The sequence below is a fragment of the Nicotiana tomentosiformis genome, chromosome 3, assembly GCF_000390325.3.
Source record: "Nicotiana tomentosiformis chromosome 3, ASM39032v3, whole genome shotgun sequence".
Lineage (NCBI taxonomy): Eukaryota > Viridiplantae > Streptophyta > Magnoliopsida > Solanales > Solanaceae > Nicotiana > Nicotiana tomentosiformis.
Genome location: NC_090814.1, coordinates 73,603,079 through 73,620,001, shown reverse-complemented (window position 1 = coordinate 73,620,001; position 16,923 = coordinate 73,603,079).

The window sequence follows — 16,923 nt, the reverse complement described above, 5'->3', positions numbered from 1 at the left end:
ATTAAAGTTTATTAGCACTCAACTTATTATATATTTTAAGTTATGGATTTATATTTACTACTCCATTCATTTCAATTTATGTGAACTCATTTGACTGAGCACGGAGTTTAAGAAAAGAGAAAGACTTTTGAACTTGTAGTGTAAAATGATGCACATCTATTTTGTGTGGATATAAATCATTATATAAAGGTAAATTGTTTCCAAATAAGGAAAGTGGTCATTTTTTTTGGCACGAACTAAAAAGAAAATAAGTTCACATAAATTGAAACGAATAAAATATTATTTATAATTTTAATAAATTTTTATATATAAATTTATGCTCTAGCTAAAAAATTATGAGTTAAATTAAACTGGAACGAGCGAAACTGGTTAAACTGTTCAAAAGAACGTGGAAATTTCAATGTTTGATGAGACGTATGAGCAAGATATAAAAAAGTTAAGTTGGCCTACCTTTATGTCTCCCCCACTACCTTCGTTAGCTCTCCCATTTTACGTCCAATTTATTCTTCCACTATTTATAAGAGCTAGCATGAAATCTGTCCTGGGCAAAGAAATTGTCGCTATCATCGGATCTAACATTAAACTGTCACGTCAACAGTAGAAACAAACAGTCAAACCAGTTGATCTATATTTTAATAATAATAACCAAATAGACATTTTTCTATATTTTTTAAACATTTTTTTATAATGCTTTCGGGGAAACGTGGTCCAAAATCACGAGATATCATGTCTAATAGAGACGTACATAAACCGGATTGGTTCGATTTTATTAAATTCAAATCAAATCATTTATATCGGTTTGGATTTGTTTGATTTTGTGGGATTTTTTGAGTTTTTAGAAATTTTTTTGTTACATGAATAATATGTCAATTTTACTTTATTAAATTTTTTATAAGTAAATATATGTTTAATAAAAATTAAAAAAATTGACAAACATATGATCTATTAAAATATTCTTATAAGAGAATTTACTTAGTAACATAATATAGTTATTTTTTTAGTTGTCTGACGATAAATTACCATTGACGTACACTTTCAAAGTTAACCGAATTTAATAATTAAACACAAAAATCAATATGATACCTAAATAATGATATGTTCTATTTAATTTTTAATTATCGAAACACCACTTCAAATTCAAAAAAGATATAAGAATATAATAAATATAAAAAAATAAAGAGATTGACGCATTTCAATAACATCTGATAAGAAAGTGATCATACAACACATTGTTTAAAGTTAATAAAAATAGTGCATTTCATATTCTATTAAATATTACATACCATAAGAGAATCCACTACTAAAAAATCAGGTTTTAGCGACGGACAAATTCTGTAGCTAAACAGAAAAATTCGTCGCTAATCTCATTTAGCGATAGATTAGCAACGGATTATCAAAAAATTCTTCTAGCTACGAGTGTTTTAGTGACAAATTAGCGATGGCGTTCGTAGCTAATTTTATTTTTTTTAGTAGTGATCCCAAATATTTCTAGACATTTTTAAAGAAAATTCTATATAAAGTGTTAAAAGTATATATAAAAATTATATAATTGTATATCTGTTTGGTTCAGATTTTTTTATCAATACAAAACCACATCGGATTTTTTAATCGATTTGGTTTGACTTTTCGGTTTGGTGCGGTTTTTCGGTTCGGTTTGTACACCCTAATGACTAGTACATAGGGATGGCAGTAGGCGGGGCGGGGTGCAGGGCGGGTTGAGACTTAACCGCATGAATTTAAACCCGTCCAATCTGCTCCGCTCCATAAAAAATAAATCATTTTGTTACTTTTGCTAAAACACACAAGTTTAATATAGTATTTGAAATTTGAGGATATAGTATTAGCTACTTGCATCTTCAATTTAATTTTTCAAATAACGTCAATTTTTTAAAAAGAATTTGTTCACTTCTTTTCTCTTTTCAAACCAAAATAAAACTCCAAAATAATAGTGGTCTTCTTAAAACAAGTTAAGTAAATGTACTTATACAAAATTGTTAAAGCTTAAAATGAAGTATAATAAGATGCGATACTGAAAGTTAGAGTGCAGTATCTTTATAAATTCAAATCCATCAATGTTAGAGTGCAGTAAAAAAATACATTCAAGAGCCATCAATGTTAGCCATATTCTTGGTCTTAGATGTGCTATCTATTTTGTTTCTTCTTTACTTGATTTTGGTTCTAATTAGGTAGTAATTTTGATCTCGAAGTAGCATAAATCAATTTTAAGCGCATTACACATAAGAAATGCTAGGTAAAAAAAATTCAAGACCCATGAATGTTTAAGTTAGTAATATAAACTTTGAAGGCATTTTGGAATCAAAACATTTTAAACTCCTGAATCCCGCAACCAGCCCCACACCTACATTAGATTAAAAATAAACTATTTCAACCTGCCCCGCACCTACCCCACAATCGCACAAGGCCAAACCTGCCCCGCCTCGCACAAGTGAATACTGTCCCGCCCCAAAAGCTTGGCTTAGTGGTCAAGAGGGTTCAGATTTTGTAGAAGGTCATTAAAAAAATGACTGATTGGGATTTGGGTTTAAAATATCCCTAACTCTCTCTCTCTCTTCGTTGCCTCACTCTATCTGCCACTCCCGCTCTCTCTCTCTCTCTCTCTCTGTTACCTCACGCCACTGATCTCATATGTGCGCCTCGTCGCTATTCTTCTCTTTGTTGCCTCGTCGGTCGACGGCGTTTCTTCCGTCATGGCTTCCCAGGTAAGTTCCTTTCTCTTTCTAACTTTTTTCAAAATTTTATTAGTGTTTTATTAACGAATGTTGATTCTTAATTTAGGTTAATGACTCTAGTTTATAATTTCTTGATTCTTGATTCTGTAGACTTCAGTATTGCAAGTTATTGACTTTTCTAGTGCATTTGCTTTGATAAACTTATGGAAAATAATTGCTAAGTTTTTTAAGAATATATTGAGATACTTGTGACTCAATCATGGAGGCTAAAAGCTTCTTTATAGATATTTGTTGTTCTAATTGCATCCGTGATATTATTGAGAATGACTCTTAAGGTTTTGGCACCAACAAATTCCCTATTATTGCACCAAATGGTGTTGTTTACTGAAGTTGTGTATCTCATTCTTGGGATTACTGATTGATGAACTTGAAGATGATGCCTCTGTTTTCGTGAGTTCTTAAAGTCTTTGGTGAATTACATGAACATTAGGTTGAGCACTTAAGTTGAGAAGCCAACAGTACTATTAGGGAACGATGAAACAAAGTTGTTTGAAGAAAATCGTTTGAACTTTTGTGATTTGTTTAATAAATTGAAATTAGCTCTGAGGTGTGGTAAATTAATGTAAGCATCAGGACAATATAATCTACTAGCTGCTTCATCATAAGCCATAGGCTCAATACCTTTATAATTGTATTGAAAAAGTAGGAGTTACTTTTAGTGAGCAGACTAAAGAAAATTGGTCTAAATTAAAGAAAATTGAGGTGACATTAGACGAAAGAAAATTAAGTCTTGGAACAATGTTTACTTCTAGTTGAATCTTCTTTTGAATTTGTATTTTTATCAGTTTATGTTGAAGCTAACCCTTCTTTAAGCTTAGTTCGATACAACATTCATATAATATTTTTTCTAACTTAATTCCCCAGTCTCAAAATTCAGTGAAGAGGCATTTTACCAAAGCACTAAAACCAAATTTGGCTTCTCATACTCAACCTATCCAGGAAGAGATCAACCATTTAGAAGTACGATCTCCTGATGATTTTGATTTGACTTCTTTAAAGTTTGATCCGGGGAAAGAACTCAAATCTTGGACTTCCATCCAAATCATCATGATATTATTAGAAGAGAATCGACAAGGACCTTGCCAACCTCAGCTTCATAACTTTCCTAAAATAATTTTTTCCGGAACAATGCATCGATTTAATCCCAAATGGTTTGATGATGAATATCATGATTGGTTGGAGAACAGTGTACGTAAATATGTAGCATATTATTTGTATTATTATCTATTTAAAGATAATAATATTCATCAAGGTGGAGGCGACGCATTTTAAACTATATGGTTTAAGAGTTGGCATAAAAAGAAAAACTTTGATAAACATATTGGTAGGTCGGGTAGCATTCACAATAAGTCAAAAAAGAAATGTCAAGATTTGCGGCAACAACGGTCTATTCAATATTCATTTGGTAGGCAATCTAATCACCTTAAGCATAAGTATTGGGTCCTTTTAACTGCTTTAGTTAATGTAGTAAGATTTCTTATAACTCAAGGATTAGCATTTGAAAGTCATGATGTCACGACCCCAATTTTTATCCATAGGATGTCGTGATGGCACCTAGTCTCTTAGACTAGGTAAGCCTAACATTCATACAGAAATAACTGAAATGATAAATATAAGTCTTAAAACTCAGCAACTATAATAAATAAACTCTGTGACTCAGTATATACAACTCCCGAGACCCGGCGAATACAAGTCACAAGATCTAAATAGAAGTACTACATGATCCTATATATCAATATCTATAAAGGATAAGGAAAATATAATAGTCTAGGTAGAGGGGGACTCTGAGGCCTGCAGATACTGGCAGGTATACCTTGAAGTCTCCGCAACTGAATTCTCGCTAATGTCTAGGCTGGTAGGAGGTACCTGGATCTACACAAAAAGATGTACAGAAGTGTAGCATGAGTACACCATAACAGTACTTAGCAAGTGCCAAGCCTAACCTTGCTAGAGTAGTGACGAGGTCAGGTCAAGGCGCTACTAGAATAAATAAGAAAACTGAACAAGTGTAAGACAGTGTAATAATGACAGTAATGAAATTAAAACAACAAATAGCATATCAAGGTTAGCTACACGGAACTAAAGCAATTACGCGGGAGCCTTTATAAGAATAAGTCACAATCTTTTCTTATATCACCGCGGGAGCCTTTACGTTTAGTTTAAAAAATTATTTTCCCGAAATAGCATCATGCATTTTAGCCCACCTTATCACACCGCATGACTTCTAGTAGTTCTCCGACTAGCGATGCATATCAAGCCCACCTTATCTCACCGCATGCGTTTCAACCCCAAAACTGTCACGCCCCGACCTCGGGGAGCGCGACCGGTGCTCAACCGAGATAACCCAGACGATCAAGCCTTCTAGATTTCCTTCTACCCAACTTACCCATAAATAAAGAGAATATAAACTTCATTAATTAATACCAAGAGGGTTCATGAACAACACTAATTCCATCACCATAAGTTACTTCATTTATAAAGTCTCAAAATACATACAGTTTCATAGTTGAAGTGGAATATGTAATACACATATGGCATTACTATCTTGACCTTCCCAATACCAATACACGACCCATACCATATCTACGGAGCCTCTAATAGATACAAAAGAGTACAATGATAGTGAGAGTGTACCGCTATCACTGGTCAATGCCCTCCACTATGGAACCACCTACATCCATTAAAGATGTAGCTCCCCTAGAAATAGGGACGTTAGTACATGTCGAATAGTACTAGTATGAAAACCAAACACCTATTTAAGTACTTAAAAATACAACATGAATACGATGAATCAGGGTAACAATAAAAGGCTTAGTTAGTCGTTAAAGCCATAGCAAATTTATTAAGAGCTTTCAATAGCATTCATAAATTCTTAAGTCGGGGATTCTCTACAACTACCTTTACACAAAGTGGACCTGCCGCCTCACCCCAACTTATGCGGGTGGAGGTGCAATCACAATACCAAAAACTCTACACAAAGTCACCCTGCCGTCTCACCCCAATGTATGAGGGTGGAGGTATATTCACAATGTCAAAACTCTACACAAAGCGTCCCTACCGCCTCACCTCGATGTATTCGGGTATAGGGGTGGAGGTGTATTCACAATATCACAACTCTACACAAAGTGGCCCCGCCGCCTCACCCCAATATTTGCGGGTGAAGGTGTATTCACAATGTCACATTTCATACTCCCAAAATAATAATAGTTTGTACAAAAGAGTTCCCTTTTAAATCAACCATTTGGCACCTTTGGCCTTAGCAAGTGCAGGTTCATAAGGTTTCATCATGTGAGAAATAAGTGTTTAATCACATTGATTTCATACAAGATCTTTCTCCCAAAAGGGGTATAACATAATTAAGTCAAAAATAGAGAATCATTAACACACGAGGGTTCTAGCACGTTATGCCAATCGGGAATCAATTTTAATAGTTTGAATACCCCACATCAATAGTGTTTCAAGTTCGACTACACCTGATAGAATTTTACAAGGATTCGGGAAGTCCGATACTAGAAGAAGAGTTTAACCTTCATACCTCGCTTTGAGCTTTTCTTAATTCACTACACAGTTCCGAAAATCCTAGAACCTTCGATCTATTTAGAGACATAGCAAAATTGAACACAATTTAGGAAGATATTCATGGTTTCAGCTCATTTGAGCATTTTATCAAACACTAGGTGTGCGAATTTGATTACTAGGTTCTTCCACAAGATTTCCTTCACTCCACAACTAATTCAATACCAAGAGTTTACTCATACTAATTCAATTACATCCCAACCATCCTCATAGCTACATACATGCATAAATAACAACTTTCATACCCAAGAATCATACTCCAACTACCCATCTTCTACCTAAACTCGAAATTGAAGACTACGGTTAGAACCTTACCTCTTGGATGAAAATCTTGTGAGATTTCTTGTTGAATTTCAAAGCTTGGACAAGATATTGATGAACAAAGCACTTGGGGCTTACTTCTCTCTCTATAAAACACTCCCCCTTCTCTCTAAAAGGACAGGTTTTTGCCTTCAAAACGAGCCCCAAGAGTTTTTAATAAAAATAGGGTCGAGTAAAAAAATTAGAAAAATAAAGCCCTGACATAGATCTGCGGTCACATATGTGACCGCATAACGCTTCTGCGGTCTGCAAAATGGACCGCATAATGGCGCTCCGGAACTGGGCACTTCTGCCTCACTCTGCGACCATTCTACGGTCCGCAGACCAATTCTGTGGTCGCATAATGCGCCGCAGAACTCCCCTCCGAAAAGTTTCAAGCTGGATCTGCGATGGGTTGTGTGGTCCGCGAAATGATTATGCGGCCGCATACTGGACCGCATAGTGGTCCAAAAATTTACCCAGATTTCTGCTTCAGTCTGCGGCAGTTCTGCGGTCCTTATATCATTTTTCTTCAATTCCCCAATGCACTATTTAACCCAAAAGGTCTGAACCGCGACTCTACAATCATCAACGCATAAGTTTACCTCGGCATCACGAAATCCCGCGTTTTGGGTGAATTTCTTTTTCGGGGCCTTACATCATCCCCCGCTTAGGATCATTGTTGATATCTAATTTTGCCCTCATATTTTTTCAATATATATATATATATACTTTCAAAATATCATTTTTACATCATTATTGAGTTTACAAATCTATACAATCATTTTTTCTATAATATCTTATAATATTTAGAGCTTTAAATTTGATTTTTCTGTATTTAAATTGCTTGAATATTTGTTAATTACTCCTTTAAATTATTTTATGATGACTTAACTACTTAAAGTTATTAGTTTTGCACCTATAATACATGTTTTAAATATTTTACTTCATTTTATGTAATTACATTAATATTTTTAAGCTATTTATGCAATTTTGCAGTAATAGCTTATATCTGTACAGAAATACTCTTTATTTATATTAGTTGTGTCAAAATAGGATTTTATATTTTTATAATACAAAATTATTATTTTTAATCATTTTAGTGCATAAATAATATTTTTATTTATTTATAAAGCATATTTATAAATTATTTTGAAAATATTTGGCTATTTAAATAATAGCCCAATTTTAACCAATTTTCGGACCAGAATTAGCCCAATTACCCCAAGCCCAAAACCAAACCACCTTTTTAAAAATAAACCGGCCGGTAACCCGTTTAAAATAACCCGCCCAACCCCATTCTTTCATCTTGGCCGTTGATCTCAAATGATCAACGACCCCTAATAAACTAACCCCTTCTCTTAAATCCGACCCCCTAATCCTAGAGACCCATTGTCTCTACCCAGCCACCCTCAAATGCTCCTCCTCCCACCAGAAAACCCTAATCGCCGCCTTCTCCAAATCTTTCCCTAATCCCAATGATAATGGGATTCTCCCATCATTCACTTACTATACTAGTGTCTCTCCGCTACTGGGGTGTTTCTCCATGGTATTACTTAGTACTTTCCTAAATATGGCAAGTACCATCTCTCCGATTCCGCCCATTCACTTCAACCGTTTGAATCTGGACAACATCTAGCCCATATACATCAAGACCATGGCTATATGGGTCCGATTAGCCAAGATTTCCGGCCAATCTTTGATTTCTGTCAACTAGGGTTTACCTATTTTTTCCCTAATCCGATTTTTATTGATTCTGCATGTTAATACTTCCTTATTTATGTTTGATTTTACAGTTTTCCTTGTTTACTTGTTTGATTTCTGTCACTATATAAACCCCTCCCCATTCCCCTCTGAAAGAGGACCGAATCGATATAATCTCACTAAAATTTGAAGCTTTGCTCTGTTAATTCCTTCATTATCTTGTTCTGTGTTTTGTGTTGGCCGACTGAAAGCCAAGGCCACTGAGAGTCTACTGTTCAAACTTTCTCTTGGTGCGAGTATTTCCCGAGGTTCTTTCGAAGCTCTTGGGAACTTTGACACATCGAGGTTTCTGGGTTCTTGTAGATCTTTTGTTCTTTATTGTTGTCTGTTAACTGGTAAGCCACTTGACTTTTGCAATTTCATCCCTATGTGTCTTTGATTTACATGTGTTCTCACCTCTGAAATCCATAGCTTAATATGTTTTCTGGATTACTTTTGTGCACGATTCTGTTAATTCTACGTTGTTCTAAGTCTCTTTAGCATTTAACTTCCTCCTAATGCTGCTAGTTCTGAGATTGCCTAAGTCTAACTTGGATAATCTGACCCTCTTAAGTTCATTTAGCCAGTGTATTGGTACCTGGATGTTCCCAAAAATATGCTTATTTTCTTTGTCCTTAATCTCTATAATGAATGTTTCACACTTGTGCTAGAACTTCCTGTGTTAATTATGACATGTTCCCCTGTTATTGTGTCACTCAACATGATCCCCATACCCCATTAGTGATTGACTGAGATTTTAACAGTTACCTCAACTTGTTTTCCCTGCCCTGCTTGAACCGTTTTGTTTTATGGCATAACTTAGATCTTCTTTAGTTAATTAGTCTATTGTGTCAATCCCAGAATCCCTACATGTGCTATTTGGTATGAACTTGCTATCTCACACTGCTCTAAATCTCTGCAATATTTGTCTTGCATGTGCAATGTGTTTCAATTTGTATTAAGACCATTCTCTATGATCTTGCTTCTATGCTAATATGTTCCCCAGCATGTCTATGGTTCATCTGATATCCTGTTCTTTCAGTGATTGTTTGTCTTGTCACAATGTACATCCCCCATCATGTCTAAATACTGATTAGCATGACACTAAGATGTATGTTTAGCATAATCTCTTAGGTTTTAACTTGTTGTATTGTGCATCTGTGACTGCAAACTTATTTCTCCCTTGACCCTTCCCACATGTGGTTTTGTCATAATGTATGCTCCCGATCATGTCTCAATGCAGTGCTGTTTCCTGATGAGAGTTAATATGTCTATCTTATGATACTAGGATGCATACTTAGCTTAATTTGGACCTTTTAGGTCTCAACTGGTTTAGTATCAAGCATCTGTACATGATAATCTCTGTATACCCATGAAAACTTGTTTCTTCCCCAACTCTTTCAAAATGTGGCTGTCTATGTGATACTTTGCTATGTATGGAAATCTTGCCGAATCTATTGGCCTTCTTGATGAGTTGCACTGTATGCTCAACTTGGCTATGTCTACTTTATGTTATAAGTGTACCCCCAGTTCTATCCCTCAACCATTGTCCATTCTCCTCATTTGCTACTTATGCTATTCTGAACTTCGTATTCTTAGACGGCTGAAAGCCAAGGCTACTTAGGCTTTACTGCTGACCTCCTAGTGTGAGCACTGCTCGGGGTCCATTTAAAGCCCCTGTGAACTCTGATACACTAGGATTTGGGTCCTTAGTCATTCCCTGAAACTTAAACTACCCCCATTCAACCCCTTTCTTCCTATTATCTGTTGTACATCTAAGTCGTTTGGTTTAAATGATGCAATGCTTGGCAATATGGTTATATGAATTAACTTTGGGCTCCTCTATGGATTCTGGGGTTGTGTTGATGAATACGACTCCTTGTTAGAAGTCTGGGTATGCTGTGTGAGAATTGCTGAAGGCCCAGACAGTGCTGGGTATTTCATTTGGGCCTGCTATGGGCCTATTGTCATTATTTGTATAACGTTTATAACTTACTCATTAATGGGCCTGTAATAACTTTGTATAAACGATTAGGGTATTAGTAAAGTGGGGAATGGGTAGATTTCTAATATTTGCATACCAAATGGGTAGATAATATGGCTATAGGACTCAATGATTTACTTGTTATATATATGCTATTCCATCACTATGTGCACTATAAAAATCATGCCATTAGGGGAAACACATACATACACACAGTCTGCTAGCAAACATGAATTCAAAGTGCTGCAATTATGCTTACTGCTACGTGCTACTAGAAAACTTGCCTATAGGAATAAATGTCATTGATTTCAATTCGCATCAGCATTCACTAGAAATCATGACTACAATATTCAGAATATTCCGTTTGCCACTGTCACCTAGAAAATATGCCTATAGGATTAAGGTATGATGATAAAATCAGCTCTAAGTGCTGAACGTTAGAGATCCTGCCTACAGGATATAATTACTCGCCATAATTTGTTAATGTTAAATCGCTCAAACATTGTTTTACGTATGCTATTGTTAGAAAGCATGAATAATTCTGGGCTTTCCTCCAATAGATTTCATTGTCACTTAGTGATTCACACCTAGACACATCATCTATAGGTTAAATAACCGGAAATCTGCAATCTCAAATCAGCATGCAACAATCGTATAATTTGGAGATAAGCAGCGCCTAGAATTTGAAACCTCTTGTATGTTTTAATGCATAGTCACATAGAAATCATGTCTCCAGGGCTTAAGGTTCTTAATTCCGAAATAGCCTAACATGAAAACCTGTTTCGCGTGAATTTGTTGCTTAAGTGTGGAGGCTAACTTGAGCCCTTAACTGCCATATTTGAAGTCCAATATGTGTTTTGTTTCTCACCTAGTTTTGCATTTTTGAGAACCCTATATGAGGTCTAGAACCATCCAAATAGAGGTCCAAAACCTCCTGGACCATAGTATGGGATGGGCAGTGCACGCGTAAGGTACGACTTAGAATTGAATTAGAGCGCTCTTAGGTAAACAACTTTAACATAATAATCGGGTAGCAGGAGATGATAGTCTATGCCCGCTGGATAATATGAATAACACCCTATCTCAAGGGAGTTATGAAATATTATTTATATTGTACGGGGTGATCCTTTAGGCTAAAAAACTTAAGACCCCCCCCCCCCCCCTTTTTTTTTCCTTTTCTATTAGAATGGAAAAATAGTTGCACCTCCCTATTCAAGATCTCTTTATAATAAAATTCTTAGATTTTATACTCTCTTCGCTTACTTGATCGCATAGACTAATCCATATAATTTAAGTTCGGCCGGGACCCACAGTTGTAGACCTCAAGGAGTGCCTAACACCTTCTCTTTGAGGTAAATTGAGCCCTTACCCTATCTTTGGTAGAGTTGACTAGTTAAAATAGAGTTATTTGCAAATAGGTGCCCTAACGCACCTTAAAAATCATTAGGTGGCGACTCTCCTCTTTTAATACCTCCTTAAAAGAGTTGTCACATGTCGAAGCCCGCTTTCGTGAGAAAACGGGGCACGACAATCATTTGCCCTCGAATGAGGGTCAAAATTCACTATTAGCACCCAATGTGACTCAGCTGCTATAACACACACCAAAAGTTCCAAATTTTTGACTAACTCCCTAGATTTCCAGAAATATCGCCAGTGTATCCCCTGTAATTGGGGCCTATCCACCTGCCAGAGAATCCCAAAACCAGTCCTAACAACACCGGCCATAATGCCACTAAACATTACATTACCAAAGAGGAGCAACTGCAACATAAGTAGTACAAGGGAAACATAGTTTATAGAAAGTTAGCTTTCAACATCATGTACATAGCTATTCAAATAAAGTAGGATACTTCTTCTTCATCTCCTCCTCGGTTTCCCAGGTGGCCTCTTCGACTTGTTGGCTTCGCCAGAACACTTTCACGGAGGCAATTTCTTTGTTCCTCAACTTTCGAACTTGCCTATCAAAAATGGCAACTGGAATTTCTTCATATGTTAATTCTTCATTAACCTCAATAGTCTCAACCGGAACAATAAGCGACGGATCTCCAACCACCTTCTTCTACATGGATACATGAAACACCGGCTACACGAAAGACATCTCTGGAGGTAGTTCTAGCCTGTAAGCCACCTAGCCAACCCTCTGAATGATTCTGTACGGTCCGACACACCTCGGTCTCAATTTTCCTTTATTACCAAACCACATTACACCCTTCATAGGGAAAACTTTCAAGAATACCCAATCATATTCTTTGAACTCCAAATCCCTACAATGCACATCCGAATATGACTTTTGATGACTCTGAGCAGTTTTTAACCGTTCTGTAATGATCTTAATCTTCTCCATAGCCTAATGCACGGAGAACCTCTACAATCATCAATGCATAAGTCTACCTCCGCGTCACAAAACCCCGGGTTTTGGGTGAATTTTTTTTCGGGGCCTTACAAAAATCTTATACCACCGCATGTGTATCAATGTTACAACGTATCAAAAATCGCATCTCACGTGCCCAATATCACAACTTGCCACAGAAACCAACAATAACAGTGTTTACACAATAAAGAGTTTATAGCTCAACCACAATGTACACAAGAGTCTCAATAACAATAATCGGTAGTGCATAACTCAACAAGAATAGTATTTTACAACTTAACACTTTGCCTCAATGCAAATCATGGCCTCTATAACTCAATAACTATTTCACGACAAGATATACCAAGAATAACAACTTCAAGTAAAGAGTTCAACGGTTAAACAATGAATATAGAATAAAGGAAACAAGAACATCAACTAAACATATAGAGCAATTAGCAAGTAAGAGATAAGACAAGTAGACATGTGAAAATAGACTAGGAATGATGACTATAACATGTTTAGGTAACTCAATTAAGGCATGGAAGGAATCTACATAGCTAAAACCTGTAATTTTCACATTTAGCCCATATAGACACTCGTCACCTTGCGTACACGACTTTCACATATCACAATTATCACAATCAACACAAATCCCAAGGGGTAATTCTCCCATACAAGGTTAGGCAAATCACTTACCTCAAATCACGCTAACTCAATCCACTAGTAGGCCTTTCCCTTGATTATCCAACTCCGAACGGCTCGAATCTAGCCAAAACAACTTCATACTATAAATATAAACCATAATAAACTAATTCAAACAATAAAATTACGATATTTGCAAAGAATTAAAAAGTCAACTCAAAATGTCAACATGAGCCCACGTCTCGGTACCCGACCAAAATTAAATGTCTGAACGCCATTCAATAACGAGTCCAACCATATAATAATTACTCAAATCCGACCTCAAATCGCCTTTCAAATCCCCAAATTTTAGCCTAAGAAGTTCCACAAATATTTCTCAAAATTCCAACTCCAAAACACTAATTTAATGATGAAAACAACAATAGATTCGTGTAATTTACTCAAACTCAAGTTAGGAATTCTTATCCCAATGTTTTACTTGAAAAATCTCCCGAACAATCACCTCACACTGAGCTCTCTAATTCCAAAAATCGATTATTAAAATCAAACACTCGAACAAGACCTTTCTGCCCAGCAATCCTCGCTTCTGCGGGCCTGGGGTCGCACCTATGATGCCGCACCTGCGAAAAATCCATTGCATGTGTGGTTCTAACTTAAACTCTGAGGTTCCGCTTCTGCGGACAACGGCTCGCACCTGCGAGCCTGCTTCTGCGGAGAAGGAGACCGCACCTGCAGTCCTACCGAAAGCCTCCTCCTCCAATTCTGCATCTGCGCAAGCTGGCTCGCGCCTGCGTAGGCGCACCTGTGCCCAAGTGTCTGCAGATGCGAGCCCAACTTTGGGCTCTCCTTTTTGCTTCTGTGATTCGCCATCCGCACACGCGATTTCACACCTGCGGTCAATCCATCCGCAGGTACGATGACACCAGTAGGCCTAGGACTTCAACAATGAGGCTAAGTCCAAAATTGATCCGAATTCACTTCGAACCACACCCGGGGGACCCGGGGCCCTATCCAAATATACCAACAATCCCCAAAACACATAACGGACCTACTCGAGGTCAAAAATCACATAAAACAACATCGATTCTATGAATCACAACCCAATTCAAGCCTATGAAACTATGAACTTCCAAATTTCAAAACTAATGCCGATTCATACCACAACAGCTCCAATTGACCTCACACTTTGCACACAAGTCATAAATGAAGTGATAGACCTATTCAAACTTCCATAATCGAATTCCGACCCCGATATCAATAAAGTCAACCCCCGATCAAACTTCCTAACCTTCCAAACCTTCAACTTTCCAACTTTTCCCAATTCACGCCAAAACGACCTACAGATCTATTGGAACCGTTAAAACTCCATTCCGGAGTCGTCTACACAAAAGTAAAACTATGGTCAACTCTTTCAACTTAAAACTCCAACCTAGGGACTATGTGTCAAATTTCACTCTGAAACCAAAATCAAACACCCCGACAAGTCCCATAATCACAATATAATATAGAGGAGGCAATAAATAGGGGATCCAGACTAAAATATTCAAAACGACCAGCCGAGTCATTACATCGTCCCCCTCTTAAAACAAACATTCTTCCTCGAACGAGTATAGAGACATACCTGAAGTGGTGAAAAGATGAGGATAACGGCTACACATATCATGCTCGATCTCCCAAGTCGCCTCCTTGACTGACTGACCCCTCCATTGAACCTTCAATAAATCAATTTTCTTTGACCTCAACTTTCGAACCTGCCGGTCCAAAATTGCCACTGATTCCACGATATAAGACAAATCCTTGTCCAACTGAACCGAGCTGAAATCCCTCACATGAGACGGATCACCGTGATACTTACGGAGCACAAAAACATGGAATACTAGATGAACTACAACTAGACTAGGTGGTAGTGCAACCCTGTAGGCCACCTCTCCAATCCTCTCAAGAATCTCAAAAGGTCCGATATACCTAAGGCTCAACTTGCACTTCTTTTTGAACCTCAAAACACACTTCATGGGTCAAACCCGGAGCAAGACCCGCTCCCCAACCATGAATGCAGTGTGGTGAACCTTTCGATCCGCCTAACTCTTCTTTCTAAATTGGGCCGTGCGAAGCCAATCTTCAATCAATTTAACCTTTTCCAAAGCATCCTGAACCAAGTCTGTACCCAATAAATGTAACGACCCGGCCAATTGTTTTGAGTATTTTATCCCTGATCCCCTAAATTATGCTTCCTATATGCTATATTGTGGTTATGCAACTTTACGGGATGGTTGCTTTTGGTTTTGGGTGAGTTTCGGTGTGAAATGAGACACATATTCCCGAAATTAGAAGGTTAAGTCGTAGGAGTTGACCATAGTTTTACTTGTGTGAAGATGACTCTGTAATAATGTTTTGACGGACCCAATAGTGCCGTATTGTGATTTTGTTCTTTGGAGCATGTTCGGATGTTGAATTGGACATCCGTAGATCGTTTCGGCTTAAATTGGCGAAAGTTGGAAAGTTAGAAAATTTTGGAAAGTTTGACTGGGAGTGAAATTTATTGATATCGGGGTCGGATCTCAATTTTTGAAGTTGTAATAGGTCTATAATGTCATTTATGACTTATGTGCAAAATTTGGTGTCAATAAGAGTTGTTTTGGTATAAATCGGCGTTGGTTTCGGAATTTGGGAGTTCATAGTTCATAAGCTTGAATTTGGGTTGTGATTCATAGAATTTTTGTTGTTTGAGGTGATTTATGGCCTTGAGTAGATTCTTTATGCATTTGAAACTTATTGGTATATTCAGACGGGGTCCCGGGGGCACCGGGTGCGAGTCGGATCGAAATCAAATTAATTTTAGACTTGTTCTGCTGAAGCTGGGCTGTTCTGGGGTCGTCGCACCTGTGGAGGGATTGACCGCAGGTGCAGGCTCACAAAAGCAACCGGGGGAGCGCAGGTGCAAAAATGGCCTAGCCCACCTGGGTTCACAGGTGCGAGGAGTGGACCGCATCTGCGCGTCCGCAGGTGCGGAAATGTGGTCGCAGATGCGGAAGAAGGCTGCTTGGTCGTCCTTCATAGAAGCGGAGAATACTCCGCAAGAGCTGGCTCGCAGGTGAGATCCATGGTCCGCAAAATAGGAAATTGAGGACTTAAGTATTTTCTGCACTTGCGATGTTTTTTCCGCAGGTGCGACGTCACAGGAAATTTGAAGGTTTGAATCATAATTCATTTTGGGACTTAGAGAGCTCGGTTTGAGGAAATATTTTGAGGAATTTTCAGAGAGAACATTGCGGTAAGGAATTCACACTCGTTTTTGATTAATTCACATGAATCTATTGTTAATTTCATCATTTAATTAGTGCTTTGGAGTTGAAAATTGGGACAAAATTTGTAGAAACTCCTTAGGCTAAATGTTTGAGTTTTGAAAGGCGAAATGAGGTTGGATTTGAATAATTCTTGTATGGTTGGACTCAATGTCAAATGGGTGTTTGGTTTATTAATTTGGTCGGGTTCCGAGTCGCAGGCCCGGGGTGACTTTTTGTGTCGATTTTTCAATTCTTGGCAAAGATCTTAATTTAATTATTTAAATTAGTTTC